The sequence below is a fragment of the Lissotriton vulgaris genome, chromosome 9, assembly GCF_964263255.1.
Source record: "Lissotriton vulgaris chromosome 9, aLisVul1.2, whole genome shotgun sequence".
NCBI lineage: Eukaryota > Metazoa > Chordata > Amphibia > Caudata > Salamandridae > Lissotriton > Lissotriton vulgaris.
This window is the reverse complement of record NC_141697.1, coordinates 929,893,702-929,917,658: the sequence shown is the minus strand read 5'-3', so window position 1 is coordinate 929,917,658 and position 23,957 is coordinate 929,893,702. Positions and strand designations below refer to the sequence as shown.

Genomic DNA, 23,957 nt, shown 5'->3' with positions numbered 1-23,957 from the left:
TATTGTAGTTACTTTAGTTAATTATAACTGGTGAATTTCAGTAGTTATTTTTAGTTTATAACATCATATTTAAACTGGAATTCTAAAGTTATAGTCAATATAACTCACGCCCCTCCATACAAAGGGTTGTAAACTCGCTAGTCAAGACTACATGACATAAAACTCGCCACTCTACGATGCACAGTGTTCTCATAAATGATGTCATTTGAGATGTCATCAGTGTTGCTATAAATGCAATGATTTCACATTGTATAAGTGAGGCCATATGAAAGGGTATATATAAGCTGTAGAGGGTCGAGTTATAGTTAATGTAGTCTGGCAAGTGAGTTTGCAGCACTGTACAGAGGTGCGAGAGTTATAGAAATACGCGAATTAACGGCTGGGATGAATTATGAAGTAATAACTGCAAAGTTATAGCTAAAAGTTTTGAATTTCTAAAGTTTGTGTAGTTTAAGTTGGTTTTCTATAGGAATAATAAATTACATTTTCCTAAATAGAACTAAGCTTTAACTTTTGTTTTTTTCATGAAAGTTGTATGTTTTTCATTCTAAAAAAATGCATTTGTAACAGAACACACACTAAATCCCTCATTTTTCTTTCTATGCTTTGTAGAGTGGCATGTAGTATATTTGAGTGGCGTGTCGTACACTGAAGTAGTACATCTTACAGTGGACTGGAGTGCCATTTCATAGAGTGTTGCCCAGTGCTGTAGGAATTTAGAAGCATGGAGTGGAGGGGAGTGTTACGGAGAGGAGTGTCTTAGAGCGGAGTGTCGCATAGTGTCTTAACCCCTTCCATGCGGCCGCGATTCCCCTGGTGTGCTGTAAACAACACAAACAGGGGCGGGCCGTGACGAACCCCAGCCGTCATCAGCGCACGCGCACCGTAGTGCATGACGGCTGGGGTTCGTCATCAGCATGGAAGGGGTTAAAATACAGTGTTGTTGAGTGAATTAGAGTATAGTAAAGTGTTGTAGGGTGGCATAAGTGTTGTTGAGTTGAGTGCTGTGTCATACAGTGGAGTGGCGTGCCATGTCAGGAGGAGTAGTGTGTCGTAGAGTGGCATTGAGCCGAGTAGAGTCTCGTAGAGTGGAGCGAAATAGAGTGTTACAGACGGGATTAAAGTAGAGTTGAGTCAAGTGGATTGGCGTAGAGTGGTGTGGTGTGGAAGTGGAGAGTTGGAAAGTGTCGTAGAGTGGAGGAGAGGCAGAGAGAAGTACAGTGTGCTCGAATGAAGTGGCATAGAGTGTCTTACAGTCAAGTGGCAGCGAGTGTAGTAGTTTGTCAGTAAATTGGAGAGGAAGGCATAGAGGGAGTTGTGTAGAGTGGAGTGCAGTAGAGTAGAGGTGCTTACAGTGAAGTAGAGTGATGGAGTGGAGTGCCTGAGAGTGTAGTACAGTGTCATGGCATAGAGTGGAGTTGGCTAAAGTGGAATTGCATAGTGTGTTGTGGCATACAGTATTGTGAAGTTAAATACAGTGGAGTGGCGTAGAGTGGCGTGTCGTAGAATAGAGTAGTGTGTCATACAGTGGAGGGGAGGAGCGTGAAGTGTTGTAGAGTAGGGAGCGGGGTGTATTTTGCATTTTCCATCTACTTTTTAGACAGACACAGCAGCAAAATGGCTTAGTACTGGTTTTTCATGTGAGATATTACTTATAACTGTTTCTAACTTATAGGAACACGAGGCACTTAGCCAAAGTCTGAATAGTTATTGAAAAGTATCTTTTAATGTTATAACATGTATATATTTTTTTTAACGTAGTACTTATTGAACTTTAAAAAAAAAAAAAAGGTTTATTACAAAGAATAAAACAATTTTTTATTGTTGTTTATTATAGTTTTGTTGGTCATAAATACTTTTTTTTTACAATTTCAAAAGTTACCTTTTTAAAAAATATATAGAAAAATAAATATGTCTCCCCTACCTACTCACTCTTCTGTACACTGGCCCAAGTCTTCCTAAAGGTGAACAGATAGTAATTTTGTATATATAATGTACAAACCCAGAATATAGCCTGTGCTGTAAAAAATATGGCTTTTATTTTGATAAGGGCTTTAATGAGCCAATCATATAACACGGTCAGCGCCTTGTACCACAAAAGTAATAGGGTATATTTTATATGCAATATCATTTTTAAAGGATCATAAGTTTATATGCATTATAATTTTTAAACTACTAGCCCAATTTACATATACTACCAAAAAGGACTCTTTCCACTACAATCTACATTCCTGCCAAATTTCAGCAACATCTGTTCAGTAATTTTCTCACTACGTCTATGTAAAACGCATTGGTGGTAAACGTGTTTTAGGACCCCTTTTCTTCTTTGACCACCGTAACTTATGGCTACAACAGTCTGCATTGTCCGGTTATGTAGACAAACAAAGGCAAAGCCAATAGGTCTTTGAAATCGAAGAGCTATTGCCGTGGTCAATGTTAATGTCTTCTAGCCATGTTAAATAGTGGCGAAAGGGGGATCCCTGGCGATTTCCCCTACCTGGTTGCCACTCTTCAGACTTTGCGCCTCCAAGTTTAACCCTAGCACGAGGAGCGGTATACAGCATGCAAATCCAGCTACAAAATTTGGGACCCAGCCCCACAGTGCGCAAGACCTCAAGAAGGTATCCCCAGTTCAGTGTGTCGACTGCCTTGGCGAGGTCAAATAACACCAACACCATTTATTCCTCCTGATCCCGCACATCATGTAGCATGTGATTAAGCCGCTGCAGATTCATAGTTGTGTTTCGTCCCGGTATGAACCCACACTGGTCCTCATGGACCAGAGGAGTCATGTATGGCGCTAAGCAAGAGGCCAGGAGATTATATAGGATTTTAACATCTGTGTTGATCATCGTGATCGGACGGTATGATGAAAGCTCATGGGCATCCCCTCCAGGCTTCAGAATCATGCATATTTCCCCTTGTGTCATGCTCGGTGGTAGAACTCCGCGTTCGAATGCCTCGGTATAAACCTGCGACAGAAGTCGGGGAAGCGTACCCGTGAATGCTTGATAGAACTCGGGAGGGAACCAGTCACAACCCGGGTGAGGTTCCGTGACAATTATAAGTGGTGTTTTCGACTCGTTCGAATATGGACGAGTTTGGTATCTATGAACCGCAAATGACAAGCCTAGTGGGTGTACGCGTTTTCGCTACGCTGGCCTAAAGCGTCTTATTCGTGGGTTTCTTCATCTAAACCCACGAGTTCCATTTTAGATACGGCATCCATTTTGTCTCTTGCCCTCAAGTAGCCAGCGAACGGACACTGTCCGCTTCGTAACCCTGGGATCTCCAAGCTCTTGCGGAAGACACGTGTTCCTTTGAGGGTGTCTTTATGATGAGGGGGATGATACTGCAAAGGCAGATGGCCCCGCTCGAGGCTCATCTTGCCGTGCCGGTCTATTGTTTCAGCCGTGCATTCATTAGGCACGACTCCTTTGATCCTGCAATCGTGTTTCCGATATCGCCCCCTACACCAATCTGCTGTCTATCTTTGTCTTCTTTCCACCTGTTTCTGTCTTCTCTCAAACTTGTTTACAGCCGGAATGGAATGTACTTAATGTTGGGATAATGTACTTTTACAGTTGGGAACCGGCGATGCTACTGTAATTATGTTCCGGGATCCTGAATACATGAAAGCAGCCCTTTTGAAATTTACTGTGGGAACTGAGTTGTAACCTTTTGTTCGCCATGTTGTGCTATGACGGAAATCTGTATAAAAGGAGCGATCCACTATTGCAATTTGAAGCAGTCTCCTAGAACCTACACACGTTGTACTTCTTGTGACTTCTGTGTTCCCTGCAGCAAATAAACCTCGATCTTTGACGCCGAAGGAAGTGTCCTGTGTCTCTGTAATTTGTACGCCGGAACAGGTAACCCACGAAGGTTTCAGGTGTTGTCCCCTGGCACCGCTGGGCCTTAGAATAGCCCAGTCCTTCAGTTGGCGCCCAACGTGGGGCGACATCAGTGGTACCGGTCCAAAGCCCGACGATCGTGAGGAACTTCGTGTGAAATCTCCGAGGGAAGGTGCATCCCGCTTCATCGATCCTGTTGTCGAAACAAGTGGCCCGAAGACTTTTCCCGCGAAGATCCCCGCCTCCTGACGGCTGCGACGGACTGATGCCCTGACTGTTGACCTGTTTTGGTGCCTGGCGTAGTCCTTTGTACAGCGCGGCGATTGACGGGCCTTCCTGGTGACGCCATTGCTCTTTCAGTTAAGTATTTGTGGGTCGCTCCCAGAGTCCTTGGTTGTTGTTGTTGCTTGGTTGTTTGCATGGTTCCATTGCATTTGTGGTTCTTAGTATTTGGTTCTTAGTTGTTGGGTTTTGACGATTGCAATTGCCAAAATCCGAGGGTTTTGCATTTTTGCAAGGACATCGTAATCCAATAACCCTTGAAGTTTGTGAAACTCTGTTAGTGTGCACGATGCCTGGCCGTAGTACTTTGTTTAGTTGCTTTAGAAGTTGTGGTGCGGATTCCCGATAGGAGGATTCATGTCCGATACCTCCAGTTGGAACTCCGGTCTATGAGTTATATAGTCGACATGGAGTGGGTCCTATTGCATATAATGATTGCTGGATCCGCTACACTAAGGATGACGGTGTCCTTAGTTGGCCACCTCATGGTAGTTTCGAAACAGCAATTAAGGATAATCTAGAAGCAAAATTGTTCAAAAAGAAGTCTAGGCCGGCCATGTTTGATTCCTTTCGGTTATGGCGTAAGGAGGCCAAGCAGAAAGAAATCAAACAGCTTAAAAGAAATAAGAGGGAAGGTATTGTTACGACGATGAGAAATGCAGAGCAGTTTCAGCGAGACAAAGAAGAGAAGGAAAAGGAAGTTTTTGATAGACTACAACGTATGGCGGTGGATAAGTGTTATCCCGTTTTACCGTCGAGTACTGATAAGAAGGGAGAGGAAGCAGTAGAGGACCCCTTGTTGTCCTATCTACTGAAGTCACCACCTCCATACGCACAGGATACTACAGCCCCTGTGGTTCCTCCTGTTCCTCAACCTGTCGTTCCGGCAGCTGCTGGTCAGCCTGTCGCTGGTCCTGTTCTTCCGAATCCTCTTGTTCCCCAAGTCGTCCCTATTCCCTTACCTGCTCCTGTTCCCACTGCTCCACTGCCTATACCTTCTCAGTCTACTCCTGCTCTTTTGGCTACTCCTACTGCTCCTGTGTTTAGTCCCCATGTTGTTGCTCCTGTACTTCTCTCCTCTTCTCCGTCTGTTCGTAGTCGCATACCTAATACTGTTGCTAATCTTTACTCTCCTTTTGGACCGATTCTTGGGTACGATGTTTCTGATGTCCCTCAAAGACGAAGTCAAATTCCTGATGGTAGATAACGTGATACGTTAATAAAAATGGCGCGTCATTGGATTAGGTATCCCACTAAACATACCCCGCGCATAATTTTTGAGACGTTCTCCCAATTTAATGAGCCCACACAGAGATTTGTGTTTGAGGAAATGTGTAAATGTTTACGAGAAGTAATGGATAATGATGAGGTAGACAATGTGCCACCCGATGTAACTGAACTTCAACATCAGTTTTCGAGTGGTATGATCGTGGGTAGTAATGTTCGACGTGCTGTAGAACATCTATCTTTTCGGCCTACTGTACTACCTCGAGCACTGTTTAAGGACGAAACTGAGGAATGGATGGAAACACCTGGTCAGTATCCCATGCGAGAAGTTCCCCCAGTGTGGATGCCAGGTGATGCTAATGTCGCTCCTCCGATTTTGCCACACTTCCAGAGAGTTTGGATACACCTCCCATGGAAGCGAACGGAAGTTTTGCTGGTGAAACAATCTCTACCTGACCCCCGTAAAAATCCGGCTGGTTCTTATAAAGAGTTATCCCAACTTGTGGATGCTACTATCATGAACCTCGCCGATATCGACATGTTAGGTAACGTAGTACCTCAACCAATTTGGGCGAAAATACGTCAAGAGAATCACGCAGCTGAGTTAGGCGGTGATTGGGCTGCACTTGTAGCGGCTGACGCATTGCAGGTTGGTGGGGCTAAGCCTGAGCAGTTAATTACGGCTCTGCCTCAAGGAATCATTACACTTATGCCAGCAATGAAAGTTAATTGGGATAAACTGTCTGCGTGCAAGCAAAAGAAGGACGAGAGTGTCTCCGATTTCTTTACGAGATTTGAGGAGGCATTCATCGATCATAGTAGTCAGGATATGAGCACTGAGGGAGGTCAGCGATTATTTGTAGATAAATTTGTATCGAATTTGTTGCCTGACCTTAGCAACAAATTGAAAAATTCTGATAGTTCGTGGGCTGTTTCTACCTCTGCTCAGATATTAGCTATGGCTCAATATTACGAAAATAGGGAAAAGGAGGAAACTGATCGTGCGGATAAGAAGACAAAGGATCTCAAAACGAAAGTTTTGTTGCAGCAAGCGTATCCTCCACGTTCGAATCAGAATGACTCTCGGCAACAGAATAGATCACAATCACAATTTTCTAGGTCGCAGTCGCGTAATGACTCTTCCACGCCGAGATCTATGCTCGGATATAATCAATGTGCATACTGTAGAGGTGAGGGTCATTTGAAGTTTGATTGTCCGGTTCTGCGTGACCGAAATAATGGTGGTTCAGCTCGAGGAGGTCGTAGTGGTCCTCAACAAGCTTCGCGTGGTAGAGGTCGTGGTGTTACTCAAAATCAGAACGATTGTTCCAATAATTCATCGGATTCAAATAATTATTTTGATCAGCGTGGTTCATCGTCAGGTAGATCTGCACAGTATCATGTGGATGACTGTTACGTCGAGCATGATATGGATGACGGTAATTACTAGAACAGCCACAGACAAAGAGGGAGTAGTATCAGTTCCGGTTGATCAGAGAGGGCCTTACGTAGCAGTTGCCACATCGGGCGTAGTTGAGCCTTTTCTGTTGGACACTGGTGCAGCGAAAAGTTCCATCATGCATTCGAAACTCCCTGGCGCACCTTTGTCTGGCTTAACGAATGTTTCCGTTGGATTCTCTGGCGCCCCCGTTAGCAATCCGGTTTCTTGCCCGTTGCCCCTTACAATTGGGCCTCGTGAGCTGAAAGCTCCTTTGATTTTGACTACTGGTTGTGGTGAGAATCTTTTGGGCCTGGATTTGCTGAAACGGTTATATGCGACTTTGTACTGTTCTCCTGCGGGAGTGGAGCTTACTTTAGGTCAGAGAGTGATCTCTCCTATGTATTTGTCAACTGATAAGCTCCCACCGGAATTGAGTTCTCTTCCTAAGTCTTTGTGGGCTACAGGTCCCAATGATGTGGGCCTGCTGGACATCTCACCTTATGTTGTCCAATTGAAATCGAATGTATGATTGCCACGTATTCCTCAGTATCGGATCTCTCTCGATGGTGAACGAGCATTGTTAGCGATCATCTATGACTTGATCAAGAAAGAAGTTATCGAGGAAACTCTGGGAAATGTGTGCAATAGTCCTGTGTTACCTATTTTGAAACGCACTGATCCATCTAAGCCTCCTGTGTATCGTTTTGTCATTGATTTACGGGAGGTGAACAAAATTGTGATTCCACAATTTCCTGTGGTGCCGGACATTACGGCTTTACTGACTCTGATTCCAGCCTCTGCTTCTTGGTTCTCAGTGATCGATCTGAAGAATGCTTTCTTTAGCATTCCGATTGCTGAGGAAAGCAGAGATCTATTCGGCTTCTCATTGGGTGGTCGCAGCTTCAGGTTTAAACGCGCTCCCCAGGGCTATTGTGAGAGTCCATCGATATACAGCCAAGCCCTGAAGAGTCAACTTGATGCATTTGTATTACCGGCTGGTGCGGCCTTGATCCAGTATGTTGATGACTTGTTGGTGGCTGCTGACACCAAAGAGATTTGCAAAACTGCTACAGTATCGCTGTTACAGCATCTCTGTGACTTACATCATAAGGTGCCACCTTCTAAACTGCAATATTGTTGTCAAGAAGTAACCTATCTAGGTCACTTATTGTCAAAGGAGGGAAGAAGGTTGACCCCAGAGAGAATTGCAGCGATCGCTCGAATGACTGTGCCAACAACTCAGAGAGATGTGCGTGCCTTTCTAGGTATCACGTCATACTGCAGGCAATGGATTCCAAATTTTTCATTGCTAGCGAAGCCATTAGTAGCCCTCACGTGCAAGGACGTTCCGACTCCTTTGCCATGGACTGAAGAGTGTCAGAAAAGTTTTTCTGAATTGCGTTATGCGTTGTGTTCGGCTCCTGTGTTAGGTACTCCTGACTACAGCAAGCCGTTTACACTATACGTTCACGAGAGAGAGGGTTGTGCGTGGAGTGTCTTGACGCAGCAATTTGGTGGTAAGCAGCGTCCATGTGCATATTTTTCCTCGACCTTGGACCCAGTAGCTAGAGCATTGCCGAGTTGTCTAAGAGTGACAGCGGCGGCTGCGGTGTCCATCCGACAATCTGCAGTATTGGTCATGGATAATATGCTTACGGTGATGGTTCCGCATGCAGTTGACACTCTTTTAAAATCGTACAAAAACCCAACACTTGACGAGCGCAAGGTTGTCCGGTTTTGAGTTGACGCTTTTGGCAAGTCATATACAAATAAAGCGCTGCAATGTACTAAACCCGGCGACGTTTTTGCCGACTAATATGGAATCAGATGATGTACCACCACATGATTGTTATTTGCGAACTGAGGAAGAAACGAAGGGTCGTGTTGACCTAAAAAACACTCCATTGGCAGATCCCGATGGTACTTTGTATGTTGATGGTTAGTGCTTTAAGTTGCCGAATGGTGATGTGACGACTGCGTATGCTGTGGTGACGTTGAGTACGGTTGTGGAAACTGCGAGATTGAGTCAGAATTCCGCGCAGGCGGCAGAGTTGATTGCGTTGACGAGAGCGTGTGTTTTGTCAAAGGGAAAGCGAGTGAATGTGTTTACTGATAGTCAATATGCTTTTGGCGTTGCACATAGCTTTGGTCGTCTGTGGAGAGAAAGAGGATTTATGACATCGCATGGCACAAAGATCCAACACGGACAGCTCGTGAACGATCTTTTGGACGCACTTACATTGCCTAAGCCGAAAAGTGACGGATGATGTTGGTCGTGTTAACGCGTTTGCGGATGAGATTGCTAAAGAGACAGCTAAGAACCTTGCAACCCGAATGTACGTTACGAGTTCAGTAAGGTGGCCTGCAGAGACTGGTATGTGTGAGGACACTGTTGAGAGCGTGAAAGCGATTCAGAATGAGGCCACCGAAACTGAAAAGATTACGTGGAAAGAAAGCACGGGAAAGTTAGATGCGCACGGATGTTGGATTGATTTGTCGGAAAATCAGAGATGGATGTTGCCGGATGCATATGTACTAGCCGTTGTGACTATGGCTCACGGCTTGTCACATATTAGTGCGAAAGGTATTTGCAAGTTGCTGTCCCCTGTATGGAAGAATGATGGTATCGCTAATTGTGCTGAGAGCGTGGTTAAGAATTGTATGGTATGTATGATGTACAATCCTGGCAAGGGCACTCCTACCCCACTTGGCCATTTTGCTCCTCCTACATGTCCCTTTGAAGTTATCCAACTGGACTTCATCCATATGGAGAGATGCAATAACCTGAAGTACGTTTTAGTTGTAGTTTGCGCATTCTCCAGATGGATCGAGGCTTATCCTCTTAAAGATAATACCGCTTTGTCCACAGCGAAAGTCCTACTGAAGGAATACTTTCCTCGGTATGGAATGCCACGGATTGTATGGTCAGATAACGGAAGTGAGTTTGTGGGGAGTGTGATGCAGAGTGTGTGTAAAGGCCTTGGAATTAGACAAAAATTCATTAGTGCCAATCATCCCCAGTCAGCAGGTTTAGTCGAAGGGTACAATGGTACTCTGAAACTGAAACTTGCTAAGATTCAAGCTACGACTGGTTTGTCATGGCCTGATGCCTTGCCTCTGGCTCTCTTGTCGACCAGGGCGACTGTACACTCTCGAGTAGGGCTTAGCCCATATGAGATTGTGTTCGGCCGTCCTGCGAACATTTGGGGGGTCCCGAGGCCCAAGGCCTTCGATAGTCCTGAGTACCCAATGTTAATTGATTATCTTCATGATCTGACTGCTAAACTGAGGTTAATTCATCAACAGGTCTTTGAAGCACTGCCGGCACAGACTGAGGGTCCTGGGCATCGGCTCCAACCGGGTGACTGGGTGGTTACCCGTAATTTCGTCAGGAAGCGCAATTTGGAGCCGAGATTCGTTGGACCATTCCAGGTCCTCCTTGCCACAAGAACTGCAGTTCGTCTGGAAGGCCGGAAAAATTGGGTGCATGCCACCCACACTAAAAAGGTGCCTATACCTTTACCGGCAGATTCGTGGGTGAGGACAGGAATCGCCGCAACGGAGACCGAGACCCCGATAAAATTTGTGCCGTTCAGTGATGCTCAACTTGTAGAAGACACTTCATTGCAGTCAGACACATTTGTTGAACCTTCATCATCGGAAAACTCAAGACTTGAACTGTCATCTGATCGACAGGACTCTGTTTCGCAACCTGAACAATTATTTGAAGAGCAGACTCGTCCTGGAAGAAGCAGATATTTTCTTCGTTCTCACAACAAAGACTAATAAAACACTTTTTGCCTTTTTCCCCTTTTTGAATTCATATTACCCCTTATTGTCATTTTTAACATTATGAACAATTGCATCTTCCATTAATTCTTGAGTTCTTTCCCACGTATGTTTCTTTTTCCACAGCTAAGAGATTTGCACTAAAATTAAATGTTTGATTAAAGAAAACCTTACATCCGGGTTGACCGTAGGGCCGTGCGGGTACTTCCTTCTGTTTAGCAGGTTCCTGACACTAGGTCGGTACTTTTGTCGATTCCTGGGAACTCCTGGGAATTGATAATCGCTACTCAGAACGAAGTGCGTCAAGAACGTTGCGGACGGTTTTTACAGGATGGAATTCTCAAAGTTGTCGGAAATGGAGAAGATGTTAGTTCAAAGATCGACGTTACATAGGGTTGTACGAACAAAATGCTTTCTGTTTCAGGTGTTCCTGCTGTTCTTAACTGTTTCTATGCTACTGGTGGGTGGAGTGTATTTTGGACTGCAGTCGTTATTGCCTTCTGCTTTACCTACTTCTTCTTCTGAACCAAAATCTACTCCCACTATTTCTCCACATTCCTTCCATCCTCTGCCCCAACATGAACAGATTAGACGTGCGGAATTCATGAACAACTCCTTTGTCCAGCTTCTTCATCAGCATCAGTTGGTGATGAACACTACTAACTGTTGGGTGTGTGGTTTAATGCCACATACCATGGATCGTGGAATTCCGTATTTGGTCCTTCCTTATAGTTCCCAGGGGTCAGCTCGAGCATTCCAAACCATGTTTCGAAGCGCACTAGATTCCTACCCCTATCGAGAGCCACGCACTGCAGATCATGGTCCTGACCCGTACCACAAGCCTTTGGCAAGAGCGATTGCCGATTTAGATAAAGATATTTTTGACGCATCGCTTATCCCAGAGGAAGAGGTGCGAGCATACAGGGATCTGAGTGAGGCTGAGTATAGCATGTCAGTGGGTGATAGACAGCTTAAAAGCTAGTCTCCGATCTGGATCGTACCCCATCTTGGTAATTTCTGCTTGAAAGGTCTTGGCCGAAGTCCGCGAGCTCAGCTTGGGAGGAGTGCTTGCACTGAAACGTATGTTTTACCAACACTCTCTTCCCCTGTTCTTTTGACTGCCAAGGGTACATACTTTGTATGTTACGACCGCGCATATACATGGTTGCCTCGTGATTTCTCGGGCACCTGTTATATTGCTAATCTGTTGCCGCCGACCTTCACAGTTGGGTCGGACTATCACAAGACTAGAGTTGTGAGAGGCGTTATTAGCGAAGAAGACACTGCCGGTCAAGAAGCAGGAGACTTCTTTAAGGGTTTCCTGCCGTTTTGGGGACCTATGATCAATAGTAGGAACCTGAGACAGTTGACTCGTGTGGGGAATCGACTGCTAATATAACTGCAAGTGCTCTTGGTAACCTGACCGCAGAGCTTCAGGCGGATAGGCTTATGACGTTACAAAACCGTATGGTTTTAGATGTTGTTCTTGCAGATAGAGGTAATGTATGTATTTTCATCCCTGATAACGCTCCAACTGTTAATCAAGCCATCTCGAAGTTGCATAAGATCTCCGAGTCCATACACGTGGATGTAGGTGATTGGACGCTACTAGGATGGTTTTGGGGTCGGATGTCGACGTGGGGTTGGAAGATTCTGATGATCATTGGGGTTGTTGTAGCATTTCTGTTCACGTGTTGTCTTTGCGTACAGTGTGGTCCTGCCTTATGTGGCCTCTGTGCTACGACGTGTATAAGATGGCCATCTGTTACCAAGGAAGCATTGATGGATAGAATAATGTTGCAGGAACATCTGAATGATCTGATGAATATCGAGATCGATTCTGATATCGACTAGTGCTTGCCTACATGAGGGCAAAAGGAGCGTCTGAGGTTCCGTGACAATTATAAGTGGTGTTTTCGACTCGTTCGAATATGGACGAGTTTGGTATCTATGAACCGCAAATGACGAGCCTAGTGGGTGTACGCGTTTTCGCTACGCTGGCCTAAAGCGTTTGTCTTATTCGTGGGTTTCTTCATCTAAACCCACGGGTTCCATTTTAGATACGGCATCCACTTTGTCTCTTGCCCTCAAGTAGCCAGCGAACGGACACTGTCCGCTTCGTGACCCTGGGATCCCCAAGCTCTTGCGGAAGACACGTGTTCCTTTGAGGGTGTCTTTATGATGAGGGGGATGATCCTGCAAAGGCAGATGGCCCCGCTCGAGGCTCATCTTGCTGTGCCGGTCTATTGTTTCAGCCGTGCATTCATTAGGCACGACTCCTTTGATCCTGCAATCGTGTTTCCGATATCGCCCCCTACACCAATCTGCTGTCTATCTTTGTCTTCTTTCCACCTGTTTCTGTCTTCTCTCAAAATCGTTTACAGCCGGAATGGAATGTACTTAATGTTGGGATAATGTACTTTTACAGTTGGGAACCGGCGATGCTACTGTAATTATGTTCCGGGATCCTGAATACATGAAAGCAGCCCTTTTGAAATTTACTGTGGGAACTGAGTTGTAACCTTTTGTTCGCCATGTTGTGCTATGACGGAAATCTGTATAAAAGGAGCGATCCACTATTGCAATTTGAAGCAGTCTCCTAGAACCTACACACGTGCTTCTTGTGACTTCTGTATTCCCTGCAGCAAATAAACCTCGATCTTTGACGCCGAAGGAAGTGTCCCGTGTCTCTGTAATTTGTACGCCGGAACAGGTAACCCACAAAGGTTTCAGGTGTTGTCCCCTGGCACCGCTGGGCCTTAGAATAGCCCAGTCCTTCACAGGGAATTGGCTCATCGCAGATGCTGCAGTGCAGATTGTATCTCACCCTGCGTTAGGGGTTCGTCTAGTTCCTTCTGCGCTTGTTTAGGGAGATACCGTAGGGGCAGATTCTGGAGATAAGGGAGGTAGGAGGCCTTACTGATCGTTGGGTCTGCAGTATATAATAATTCGAGATGTGATTGGAGTACCCGCAACAATCCCATCTCAGAGTGCACTAGGTTCCCCGTGGGCTCCCGCAAAGCCACAACCGCAGGAGGCGTGTTTCCGGCGGAGAATTCAGGCAAGAAGACGGCCCAATTTATCCCCTTCCCTATGAATGCGTTGTCTGTACTGTGTAAGAGTATATTTGTCTAGCCTGTCCCAAATATCATGGATGCGTTCCCGAGGCCACGCGCCCCATCCCTCCCTGATGAATCAGGGGTCTCAGAGATCTGAACTTCCAAGAGGCGACGTACCTCCTCCTGCAACTCTTGTTGAAGTTGCTTCCAAACCCCACATGTAAGGCTTATACATGCCCCTCATTACCGCCTTCAGGGAGTCCCATTTCGTGGCCCGCTATAGGTCTGACCCGGCCCAGTTTAGGTCAACGTTGTCGGTCATGGCCGTTTCTAGGTGGTGCCGCCCTACCTCATCCTAAATTATCTCCGCCGGCAATCTTCTGTGGGCAACATATCGGACCCCCCCAGTTGACCACACACGCCACTGGGGAATGATCAGAGCGTAATCACGCGTGGTGGTTCACCTCAACGGACATAGCTACATCAGGGTTAGCGAGTAAAACCCTATCCAAGCGACTATATGTACTATGAGTGGATGAATAACAAGTGTTCACTTTCTGGGTCGGGTGTCTCTGGCGCCATACATCTTAGGCTTCTTTATTCCCCATAACTGCCCAGAGTTTCATTGTCCTCCTTGGTTTCGTGCCAGTGCAGGGCGGGTACCTGTCAAGGACGGGGTCTAGGACACAATTAAAATCCCCTACCCAAAATAGCAGTACCTCTAGCTCCGATACCAGCACCTCTTGCAGTGCCTGAAAGAAGTCCGGGTCATCTGTATTTGGGGCATAAGTGTTAGTTATAGCAACATCCCTACCATCAAGCTTAGCTCTAAGCAGCAAGTATCGCCCATTAATGTCCGCTTTCACATATTGGATGGCGAACAGGACCCGAGGGGCCACCCACACAATGACTCCCATAGCATAGGTAGAGAATGAAGTGTGGAAGACCTGTCCCCGCCACTTCTTCGCCAATTTCTGAGCCCCTTCTTCCGTGAGGTGAGTTTCTTGGAGGCATGCTTCCAAGACCCGATACCTGCGGAGAGAAGACAGGACCTCTTGGTGCATGTGCCCAGCTCCTTCACATTCCTGCTTAGAAATTTAAACCACATGTACTATAGAGTATCCAATCCCCATGTGATCCATGTCCCATATAGTTACCTAAGCCCTGTGCCCTAAAAGCGATACGTTCAATGCCGAAGAAAAAACAACACCCCCAGGAAACACCCTCCCACGAGCAATTTACTGACAACACATGCAAAAATGCCCTTCCCATGCTGGTGCCAGGTCATGCACAGCTGTCCCATTAGCCCAAACTGGGCTAGAACGAATCCACAAAGGAAGAAGAAAACCCCCCCTCCCCAAAGTCCAGCTGCCGATGCACCAAGCCATCTCTTGGCGCAATACAATGTCCCAAACTGCCCCATTGTGAACCCAAGAGACACACATAGGGTATTGAGTAGCCAATCCCACCAAATGTATAGAACTTCTGCTCTAATTCGACATTAACTCTCCCAAGATCCTGCCAGACAGCAGTCACCAGGCCTCTGAGAGCCTGCCCCCACCACCCCAGCAACAGAAAGAGAGAAAAAAAGGATATCATCTTCACGGCGGTGCTGTATGAGGAGTAAATGGGTCCATGATTGTTTCTGGAACCACGTGAGTGGACGACAGGAGAGTCTCTGGCACCAGGTTCTCTTCAGGAGTCTCTGTTACAGGCAGTGAGGGGGGGGGGGGTGGGGGGGGGGGGGGGGGGATTGTCTGAATCCGATGACTCCAAGCGTAAGGCGCCATTGTCCCCCCACCGTGATTCGCGATCTCTCCTTCTGGGTGGCGTCCACAAGCTGACCCCCTGCGCCTGCCCATGCGGCCCCCGGATGGTCTGGTCCCCCAGGTACTCCGGGATTCCCATCGCTCACGCTGGGGGAGGGCCTCTCTCCTGATCTCAAGCCATTCCCATACCTCCTTCGGAGAGTCAAAAAAACGGGCCTTTCCATTTGTTATCACTTTGAGTTTTGATGGGTACAGTAATATGTACTGTAGGTGGAGATCATGTAGTTTCTGCATGATGCCGAGAAAGGATTTCCTTTCATTCCTGCACCTGGCAGGTGTAATCCCGATAAATGGATACCTTGGCATTATCGAAAGTGAGGTCCGCCGCTTCTCTTGCTGCTTTCAAAATACAGTCTCTGTCCCGATAGTTCAAAATTTTGGTATGATGGCCCTGGGAGGCACCCCTGGCGGCGGAGGAGGAACCAGCACTCTGTGGGCCCTCTCCACCACAAAGACCTCTGACAGGCCTATGGGACATAGTTTGGTTCATATACAGTTTTCCAGAAAGCGCTCCACATTAGCCTGTTCCGAGATCTCCAGAATACCCAGGACCCTGATGTTGCTTAGACGGGCCCGCCCCTCAGCCTCCACCGCCCGTCGTTCTAGCGCTTCGGTGGTGTTGGTGAGCTGGGAGACCTGTTGCTTCAGAGAGGCCACTTCTCCCTCGAGTTGGACGATGTCACCCTCGACTGTGGAGACCTTATCCGTCACCTTCCGCAGGTCCGCCTGCAGTAAATTCACATCAATGGAGACCGTCTCGATTTGTTTCTCCAAAGCAGTGTGAGACCTCTGGATCGCCTCTAGGAGCTCAGCCCGGGATGGCTCGTTAGCGGCATCTTCCTTGCCATCTTGGCCCGTTTGACGAGTAATTTGTTGCCTGGCTAGGCGCTGCGTGGTATACTGCGTGATGGTGGTGGGGTTGGAGACACGAGGTAGCCTGTCCTTACCCATGGCGGAAGCCTCAGTAAAGAGCACCAGGTTCCGCAGGTATCTCAATCCTCAAACTCAGGTCCCCTGTACAGGGCTAGTGGTGGCATAATTATGTCACTCCTGCAGGTGACACCAATAGAGCAGAGGCCAGGCAAGCCCGGGCAGGCCCCAGGGCCGGGTCCCAAAAGGGGCCCGCGAGCAAGCAGCTCCAATGCGATGGGGCCTATACAGTCACGCGCCGTCAAGGGCCCCCACAGGGCTCCAGAACATCCAAAGCTCCCCCCCATGCTGGCCCCCAACCCGACAGTCTTTTGGAGGATGTCCAAGGGGTGGCTGGGACCCCACTCGCAGCAGGAGGGAGAACCCCACTTCAAGAAAGCCACCCCCTTGCAGGCCGCAAACAATAAAAGGAAATGTCTCAGGGGGCCCCTCAGGCACCAGCAGGAGTATCCTTGAATGCCCCACCAAGGAGGACGAAGCAGGCCAAAGCTCCACGCCCCAGGGTGCAGGCCAACCTGTGTGGCCGGGCCGATCACGATCGGGCAGCCCCAGCAGCTTCCTCGCCGGTCAGGGAGAGAGATCACAGTCATCCGCCACCACCAGGGGGCCACCGATAACCGCCCCCCCAAGGCCCCCACTCGGGGTTGTATTGCAGCTCAGTGCGCACCTCACAGGACACTCCGGAGCCAACGGGTGCTGGGGGGAGGGGCCGGGAAAGGGGCTGTGCCTGCACTTCACTCAAAGGACCCCCTATGTCAGCAAGCAGCCCCGCATCAGGCGCCTGTGTCTCCAGGTTAATTGATAGTATACCCGGCCCCCAGGAGCATCTGTCCTCTCACCGTCCAACTGTGAAGGCCGGGGCCCGCAGAGTACGGGAGGCCCCCAATGACTGAGGGCACCTCCACTCAAGCCGGGACAGAAATGCCGCACTCAAGGCCCGCAGAGATCTCCGGCGGTCGCAGGCCTTGTCCCTGGCCTTGCGTGATTCCAGGCAGACAGTCGAGGCAGCACATTACTTGCTCCTCCCGGTCCCGCGTTTCTCCCGGGGAGACCCCTGCAGCATACAGAAGTTCATCTGCACAGGGGGAGCTGTCATGGGCATCTGTGGACAGGATTAAGTGGCTGGGCGTTAAGGAGCCAAAGGAGCTCACGTCCTGTCAGCCATGCAGCTTGGCCACACCCTCCCTTTGGTGTAAATACTTAGCTGGAACCACAGGAGACAACCTTGGAGACATTTGGAGTTCCTGAAAGGTTGACTGAAGGAGTGAAATCGCGATTCGGTGATTAAGTCCTGGAGTACTCCGAATCAGAAGTCTTTGGCAATCTCCTCCATTTAAACTTCTAGACTCAAAATGATGTTTGACATCGATGGAGAGTGCACTGTTAACGTCGACTGATGCCTCAAAGTCAAACAGTTTCTTGACACCAATTGCCTCAACAGTTAGCAAGACGTAAAAGTCCAACACTAATCAGAAACAACATCTCTAAGTTGAGTGACACCTTCCCTCAGATCTCACCCAATGGAGAGTCTGTGCAAAGAACAGAAGGTAGAATGGTTTAAGTGGTGCCTTTATACGAGCCCCAAATGTTTCTGATGTAAATCCAGCCTTAACTCCTGTAGGCCCCGAAGCCTGGCATACTTCCTATCCTTCAGGGTGTGCCTGGACATTTATGCAAAAGAGAGGGAGATCAGAATGTTTGAAGTTTATTTTACTTGCATAGTTAATTAAAACCAGCTCTCGTCCTGTTCAGCCATATACTGGGTTTGCCACATGGGCTCTGCTTGCACAATGATGTCTAGCTGGTGCTAGACGGACATGTTCGATAAGAGGTCGTTAGATCCTATTGTCCATCTGCATATCGGACTAACTCTGTAGCATTCCACCAGTTTTGGTATTCTCTGTTCGGCCACTGTCAGAAATTTCATAAATCTGCAGTTTAATTTGGTGTTTGACGGAGTCAGGCAGGCGAGCACCGCTTGCCTTCTGGTGCCAATCCCTCTTTGCTTTAATTGGTCTTAAGAAGCATTTGGTGTGCTTGTTGCAGTTCTTCACATAGACGATTACGTGAAGTATGTCACCATTGTTGGGAGTTACATAGCCTGCAGGTCTCATTACCGTCTTTCCTCAACCATGGTGGTAGGTGCCCTGTGCATGGCAGAACCCCTAGTCTGTACTTTAGAATATTCATTTTTGTAGCTTTATGGTAAGTAACCCTGGTTGAAATAGGTTTGTGGAGTTAATGATTTGTATGAATTTAAGGTCATCCATGCATGCAATCTTTTTGAGAATAGTGCCTTATCCTTCAATTTCCAGACTATTTTTTTTAAAATTGCTATGCCCAAGTTGTTTGTCCCAGAGCTCTGAGAGTTTAGTGACTTCCAAGGCCAACTCAAGGTAATTCCTTGCCTCAGAAGAATCCCTGCTTTGTATATCACTCCATAGCAGAGAGTTTAGTGTATTTGTGGTAGCGCTTCTTAGTTTAGGCAAACAGATGATGTATGCTTCGTACCTGGCTAGATCTTGTTTTTGCAGGCTGAACTCGTGTCTTATTTGAGCCGGAGATGTGTAAGGCGGAAGCGAGAACATTGTTCTATAGGCTTTGACCTGTATGCTATCCAGGTCTTTAGAATCTCTTCCCCGATTTGCCTCGCTACCGTAGGTGATCGAGGGAAGCAGTTTCGCCTGGATTACCTTCAGAAACGGGGTCCTAGTCGGACCCATCAGTTGGGTTACCAGATGTTTCATCATCCTGGCAATCAATGAGCCTCTCCTTCCTATTTCCTGCTTCTGGTGCGCGAAAGAGCCTTCTTTGCCAAATGTGACTCCCAGGTATTTGTACTCACAAGCTGGCTCAATTTTTATGCCACCAAGAGACCAGCTCTTCTGTTGTTTTTTGTTGGTGTTAATTGACATTGTACGTGTCTTGCTGAGGTTTATTTTTAAGTTGTTTTCCATGGCGTATTTCTGCATTTCAGTCAGAAGTCGTTGAAGGCTAATGTAAGTGTGACTGAGTAGCACTACGTGGTCTGCATACAAAAGGTTGCTCAAGGCTTTCCCTCCTATCCTCGGTGAGTGAGAATTTCAGGCATTGAATGCTTTCGGTAGGTCCGCCATAAAAAGATTGAACAAGGTTGGCGCAAGCACGCACCCTTGTTTCAAACCTTTAGTAGTTGGTACTTTTGAGGACAGGTGGGTGCCACTTCCTAGTTTCACCTCCATCCAGGTGTCCGTGTGAAGGAGCATCAGCATATTTAGGGTCGACTGTGGTAGGCCCCATTGTGCTAGTTTCCCCCATAATCTGCCTCTCTCGATGTTATCGAATGAGGCGCTGAAGTCGATATAACACAAATGTAAGGGAATCTTAGATTTTGCTGCGTCGATTATTAATAACATGGCAAGGATGTTTGTTGATGTTCCCGTTGTTTTTCGAAAGCCTGTCTGATTCAGCGGTATTATCAGGTTTGACTCAGCCCAAAGTGTAAGCTCCTCTAATATAGCGCCGGCAAATATTTTGCCTAGTTATCAATAAGGGCTACTAAGCGGTAGTTGTTTGGGTCAGCCTTGTCTCCTTTTTGGTAGATTGGGACAATCGTCGAACCCTTCCAGGATTCTGTAATTCTGTTTAGTAACCGGATTTCCAAGAATAGGAGTTTTAAAGAGGTCAGACCACTCTTTATTCTTTGCTTTATAGAGGGCAGGTGGAATGCCATTTGGGCCCGGGGCGTCTTCTTTCCTGCCTTTGGCTATCTGCTTTTTAATTAAGTCTGACTGCTGGCCCCTCGATATCTGAGAGGTTGATTTTTATGCCTGAGAAGGCCAGTTCCCGTGTCTCTGGGGTACATGTTTTCGAATTTCTCTCTGGAATCTTGCTATTCCCCATTTTGGCTCCAAGATGCTCTGTGTGGTCGTTGAAGTGGCTGGAGAGGTATTTTATCCAGGTCTCTTCAGTGATATGAGATGCTATTTCTTTGTGCTGCGGATGCATGAACCCATTTACTGGTTCCCAGAAGCGGGCACTGTTGTTACTGTTAAGGTCGTATAGGAGTTTGGCCCATGCTTCATTTTCACCATCTCTCTTGATGTTCCATTTTAGTTGTTTGTGCGCTGCCCTTTGAGGTTTCAACACTGCTCGTAAGCTGATGTTTTTAGGAGCTTTTCTCAGCTTGCGTAGTCAGTTTACTGATCTTTTGAGATTTCTTAGTTGTACTCTCTGTTCTTTCTTTAGATTGCTTTTGCTACCCTCTTTGCGAAGATTGTCCTTTGAGGGGAAAGTAGCTGCAAGCTTTTTTAGCAGTATTGCAGTAAAGTGAGCCCAATAAGTGATGTGCCCAGCTGCAGCCGATGCTTGGATATCAAAGAATTGAAGTGCAGCTTCGGCGCTTGAAGGTTCGTATTGGCAGTCGCAAAAAACACAGTTGATGGACAGAATGCAGAACAATGTCCTACATTCACCCGAGTACAAAGATCTGGACCTAAATCCATAGTTATTTTGCACTCCACACCACCCTAGGTCAGACACTGGCTATATGCAAATCAGCCTTGACCCTGTGCCTCATGGGAACAGTCCAGCCCGAACTACCAAGCCATGTCTTTCCTAGACCGGAATCAAGCATCCAAGGACCGGTTTCTGGCTATCAGCCTTCTTCAGCCTGAATAGCTTGACTCCAGTGATGTGGAGAGCCTGGGATTCACGTCTGAGCATACCCAGCCCACTTGGGGTTAAAATTGCAAAAAACACAGTTGATGGACAGAATGCAGAACAATGTCTTACACGCACCCCAGTACAAAGATCTGGGCCTAAATCCATCTTTTTTTGCACTCCACACCACCGTTGGTCAGACAATGGCTATATGCAAATCAACCTTGACCCTGTGCCTCATGGGAACAGTCCAGCCTAAACTACCAAGCCATGTCTTTCCTAGACCGGAATCAAGCCTCCAAGGACCGGTTTCTGGCTATCAGCCTTCTTCAGCCTGAATAGCTTGACTCCAGTGATGTGGAGAGCCTGGGATTCACGTCTGAGCATACCCAGCCCACTTGGGGTTAAAATTGCAAAAAACACAGTTGATGGACAGAATGCAGAACAATGTCTTACACTCACCCCAGTACAAAGATCTGGGCCTAAATCCATCTTTTTTTGCACTCCACACCACCGTAGGTCAGACAATGGCTATATGCAAATCAACCTTGACCCTGTGCCTCATGGGAACAGTCCAGCCTAAACTACCAAGCCATGTCTTTCCTAGACCGGAATCAAGCATCCAAGGACCGGTTTCTGGCTATCAGCCTTCTTCAGCCTGAATAGCTTGACTCCAGTGATGTGGAGAGCCTGGGATTCACGTCTGAGCATACCCAGCCCACTTGGGGTTAAAATTGCAAAAAACACAGTTGATGGACAGAATGCAGAACAATGTCTTACACTCACCCCAGTACAAAGATCTGGGCCTAAATCCATCTTTTTTTGCACTCCACACCACCGTAGGTCAGACAATGGCTATATGCAAATCAACCTTGACCCTGTGCCTCATGGGAACAGTCCAGCCTAAACTACCAAGCCATGTCTTTCCTAGACCGGAATCAAGCCTCCAAGGACCGGTTTCTGCATTGGCAGTCGTGCATTTAATTATTTTTTGATTCAAGGAGTGAATCGGCCCCGTAGTTGTGTCTGGCCTAATTAAGGTAGGCGTCTTGGATATTATGTGACTTTCCTGGGTGCGATGATCACTGTCACCCTTGTCGCCCATTCTGAAACCCGAAATGTAAGGGAACAGCGCAAGGCTTGAGAAGGTGTAGTCCAGAATGGAGCTTGTTGTGGTCGAGTAAAAGGAATTGACTGGAGGAGCGTCTGCCACAAATCTCCCATTTAGTGCCCGAAGATTTTGGTGTTCTAAGTCGTTAAGAAAGCGGCTATTGCGACGTTTTTTCCTGTCCAGAAGGACGCTTTGCAATGGTATATTATAAATTCTGTTTAGAGCCAGATCAGAATGGGTCTTTACAACAAAAATGATATTTCATGTAGATAAAATGAAAATTCCTGTCAGGGATTTATTTAAAGCACTTAAAATGTCATTAGTGATGAAACAAAGTGTAATTTGTAAAGTTTTGAAAGATTTCCAATGAGAAAAAAGCCCAAAAGACCCAACTCTGTGTTCCAAGATCCTGTTTTTACTGGAACTGGAAAAAAGAACTGACAATTCAACTTGAGGGTCATGATGAGACACTGGAGGAGGAGGATTCCTTAAAGGCACTGTGACCATTTGTCAACCTATATCTATGGCAACTTGTCTAACACTAACCTGTTTTTTCTTTCTTTTCAGAAAGGTTCAGGAAAGCTGTTCCTAGTCACTTTTTGTTATATTAGTTACTATTTGAATAATTTGCATAGACTTTGTTTAGCTAAATTGACAAATTAAATCGGACCCATTTTTATCCTTTATATGGTCATGCAGAGATTTTTTTTATTTCTTAAAATACACATTTCTAATGAAAATCATATATACTTTAAGAGCTCTCCGTGGACAGGAATATTGAGTACTTATGGCTCTTAAGGAGGAACTAATACCACAAAAAACCTAGGCTGTATAGGCACTTATAAAGTTTACCTTTATTTTATATATACCATTTGTTGCATTGATATTGCAAACCTGACTCCCCTTTCACTAATTAATGGGGTAGTTGGTATATCTTAGAATTGTGCCTCCTTTATACATTCACCTGGTTCCCAATAGCTAAAAGACAGTTGTGAGACCACTCGTACCACACACACTTTCAACGCAAATAGTGAAGTGCTAGAAACGAAATAAATGTGAGAGAGCAAGATGGCACCTCACGGGCGCACCACCAACGGGAACCTGGCTGGTACTTGCCAGGATAGCCCAGTTCTCATCATTGGCACCATCAAGCTCAGAAAGAAAAAGAATTGGTGTCCAGAAACTCATAAGAAGACAACCAAAACTACTTTTTCCTTCTTTTTAACCCCATACCCAGCACAAGAGACAGAATAAAATTGCATTTCTGTGTTGGTGTGTGTGTTTTATATGTAGTTTTGACACTTTATTGGTCACTTCTTTTTGTTTGTTTTTCACTGCATCTTTTCACAAAAACTCTTCTTGTGAGTTTCTGGACTCTAATTCTTTTTCTTTCTGAGCTTGATGGTGCCAATGATGAGAACAGGGCTATCCTGGCGAGTACCAGCCAGGTTCCCGTTGGTGGTGCGCCCGTGAGGTGCCATCTTGCTCTCACACATTTTTTTCGTTTCTAGCACTATACTATTTGCGTTGAAAGTGTGTGTGGTATGAGTGGTCTCACAACTGTCTTTTAGCTATTGGGAACCAGGTGAATGTATAAAGGAGGCACAATTCTAAGATATACCAACTACCCCATTAATTAGTGAAAGGGGAGTCAGGTTTGCAATATCAATGCAACAAATGGTATATATAAAATAAAGGTAAACTTTATAAGTACCTATACAGCCTAGGTTTTTTGTGGTATTAGTTGCATATTGAATGGAGGGCAACCTATGACTAGCTTTACCCTCTAAGCTC

At 46.5% G+C, this 23,957-nt stretch overlaps 1 protein-coding gene across 1 annotated transcript in view; it reads right to left on the bottom strand.

Moving 5' to 3' along the window:
• USP4 (ubiquitin specific peptidase 4) overlaps positions 1-23,957 on the bottom strand; it is an 824,148-nt gene that overhangs the window by 525,326 nt on the left and 274,865 nt on the right. The gene's annotated exons all lie outside the window — the stretch shown is intronic.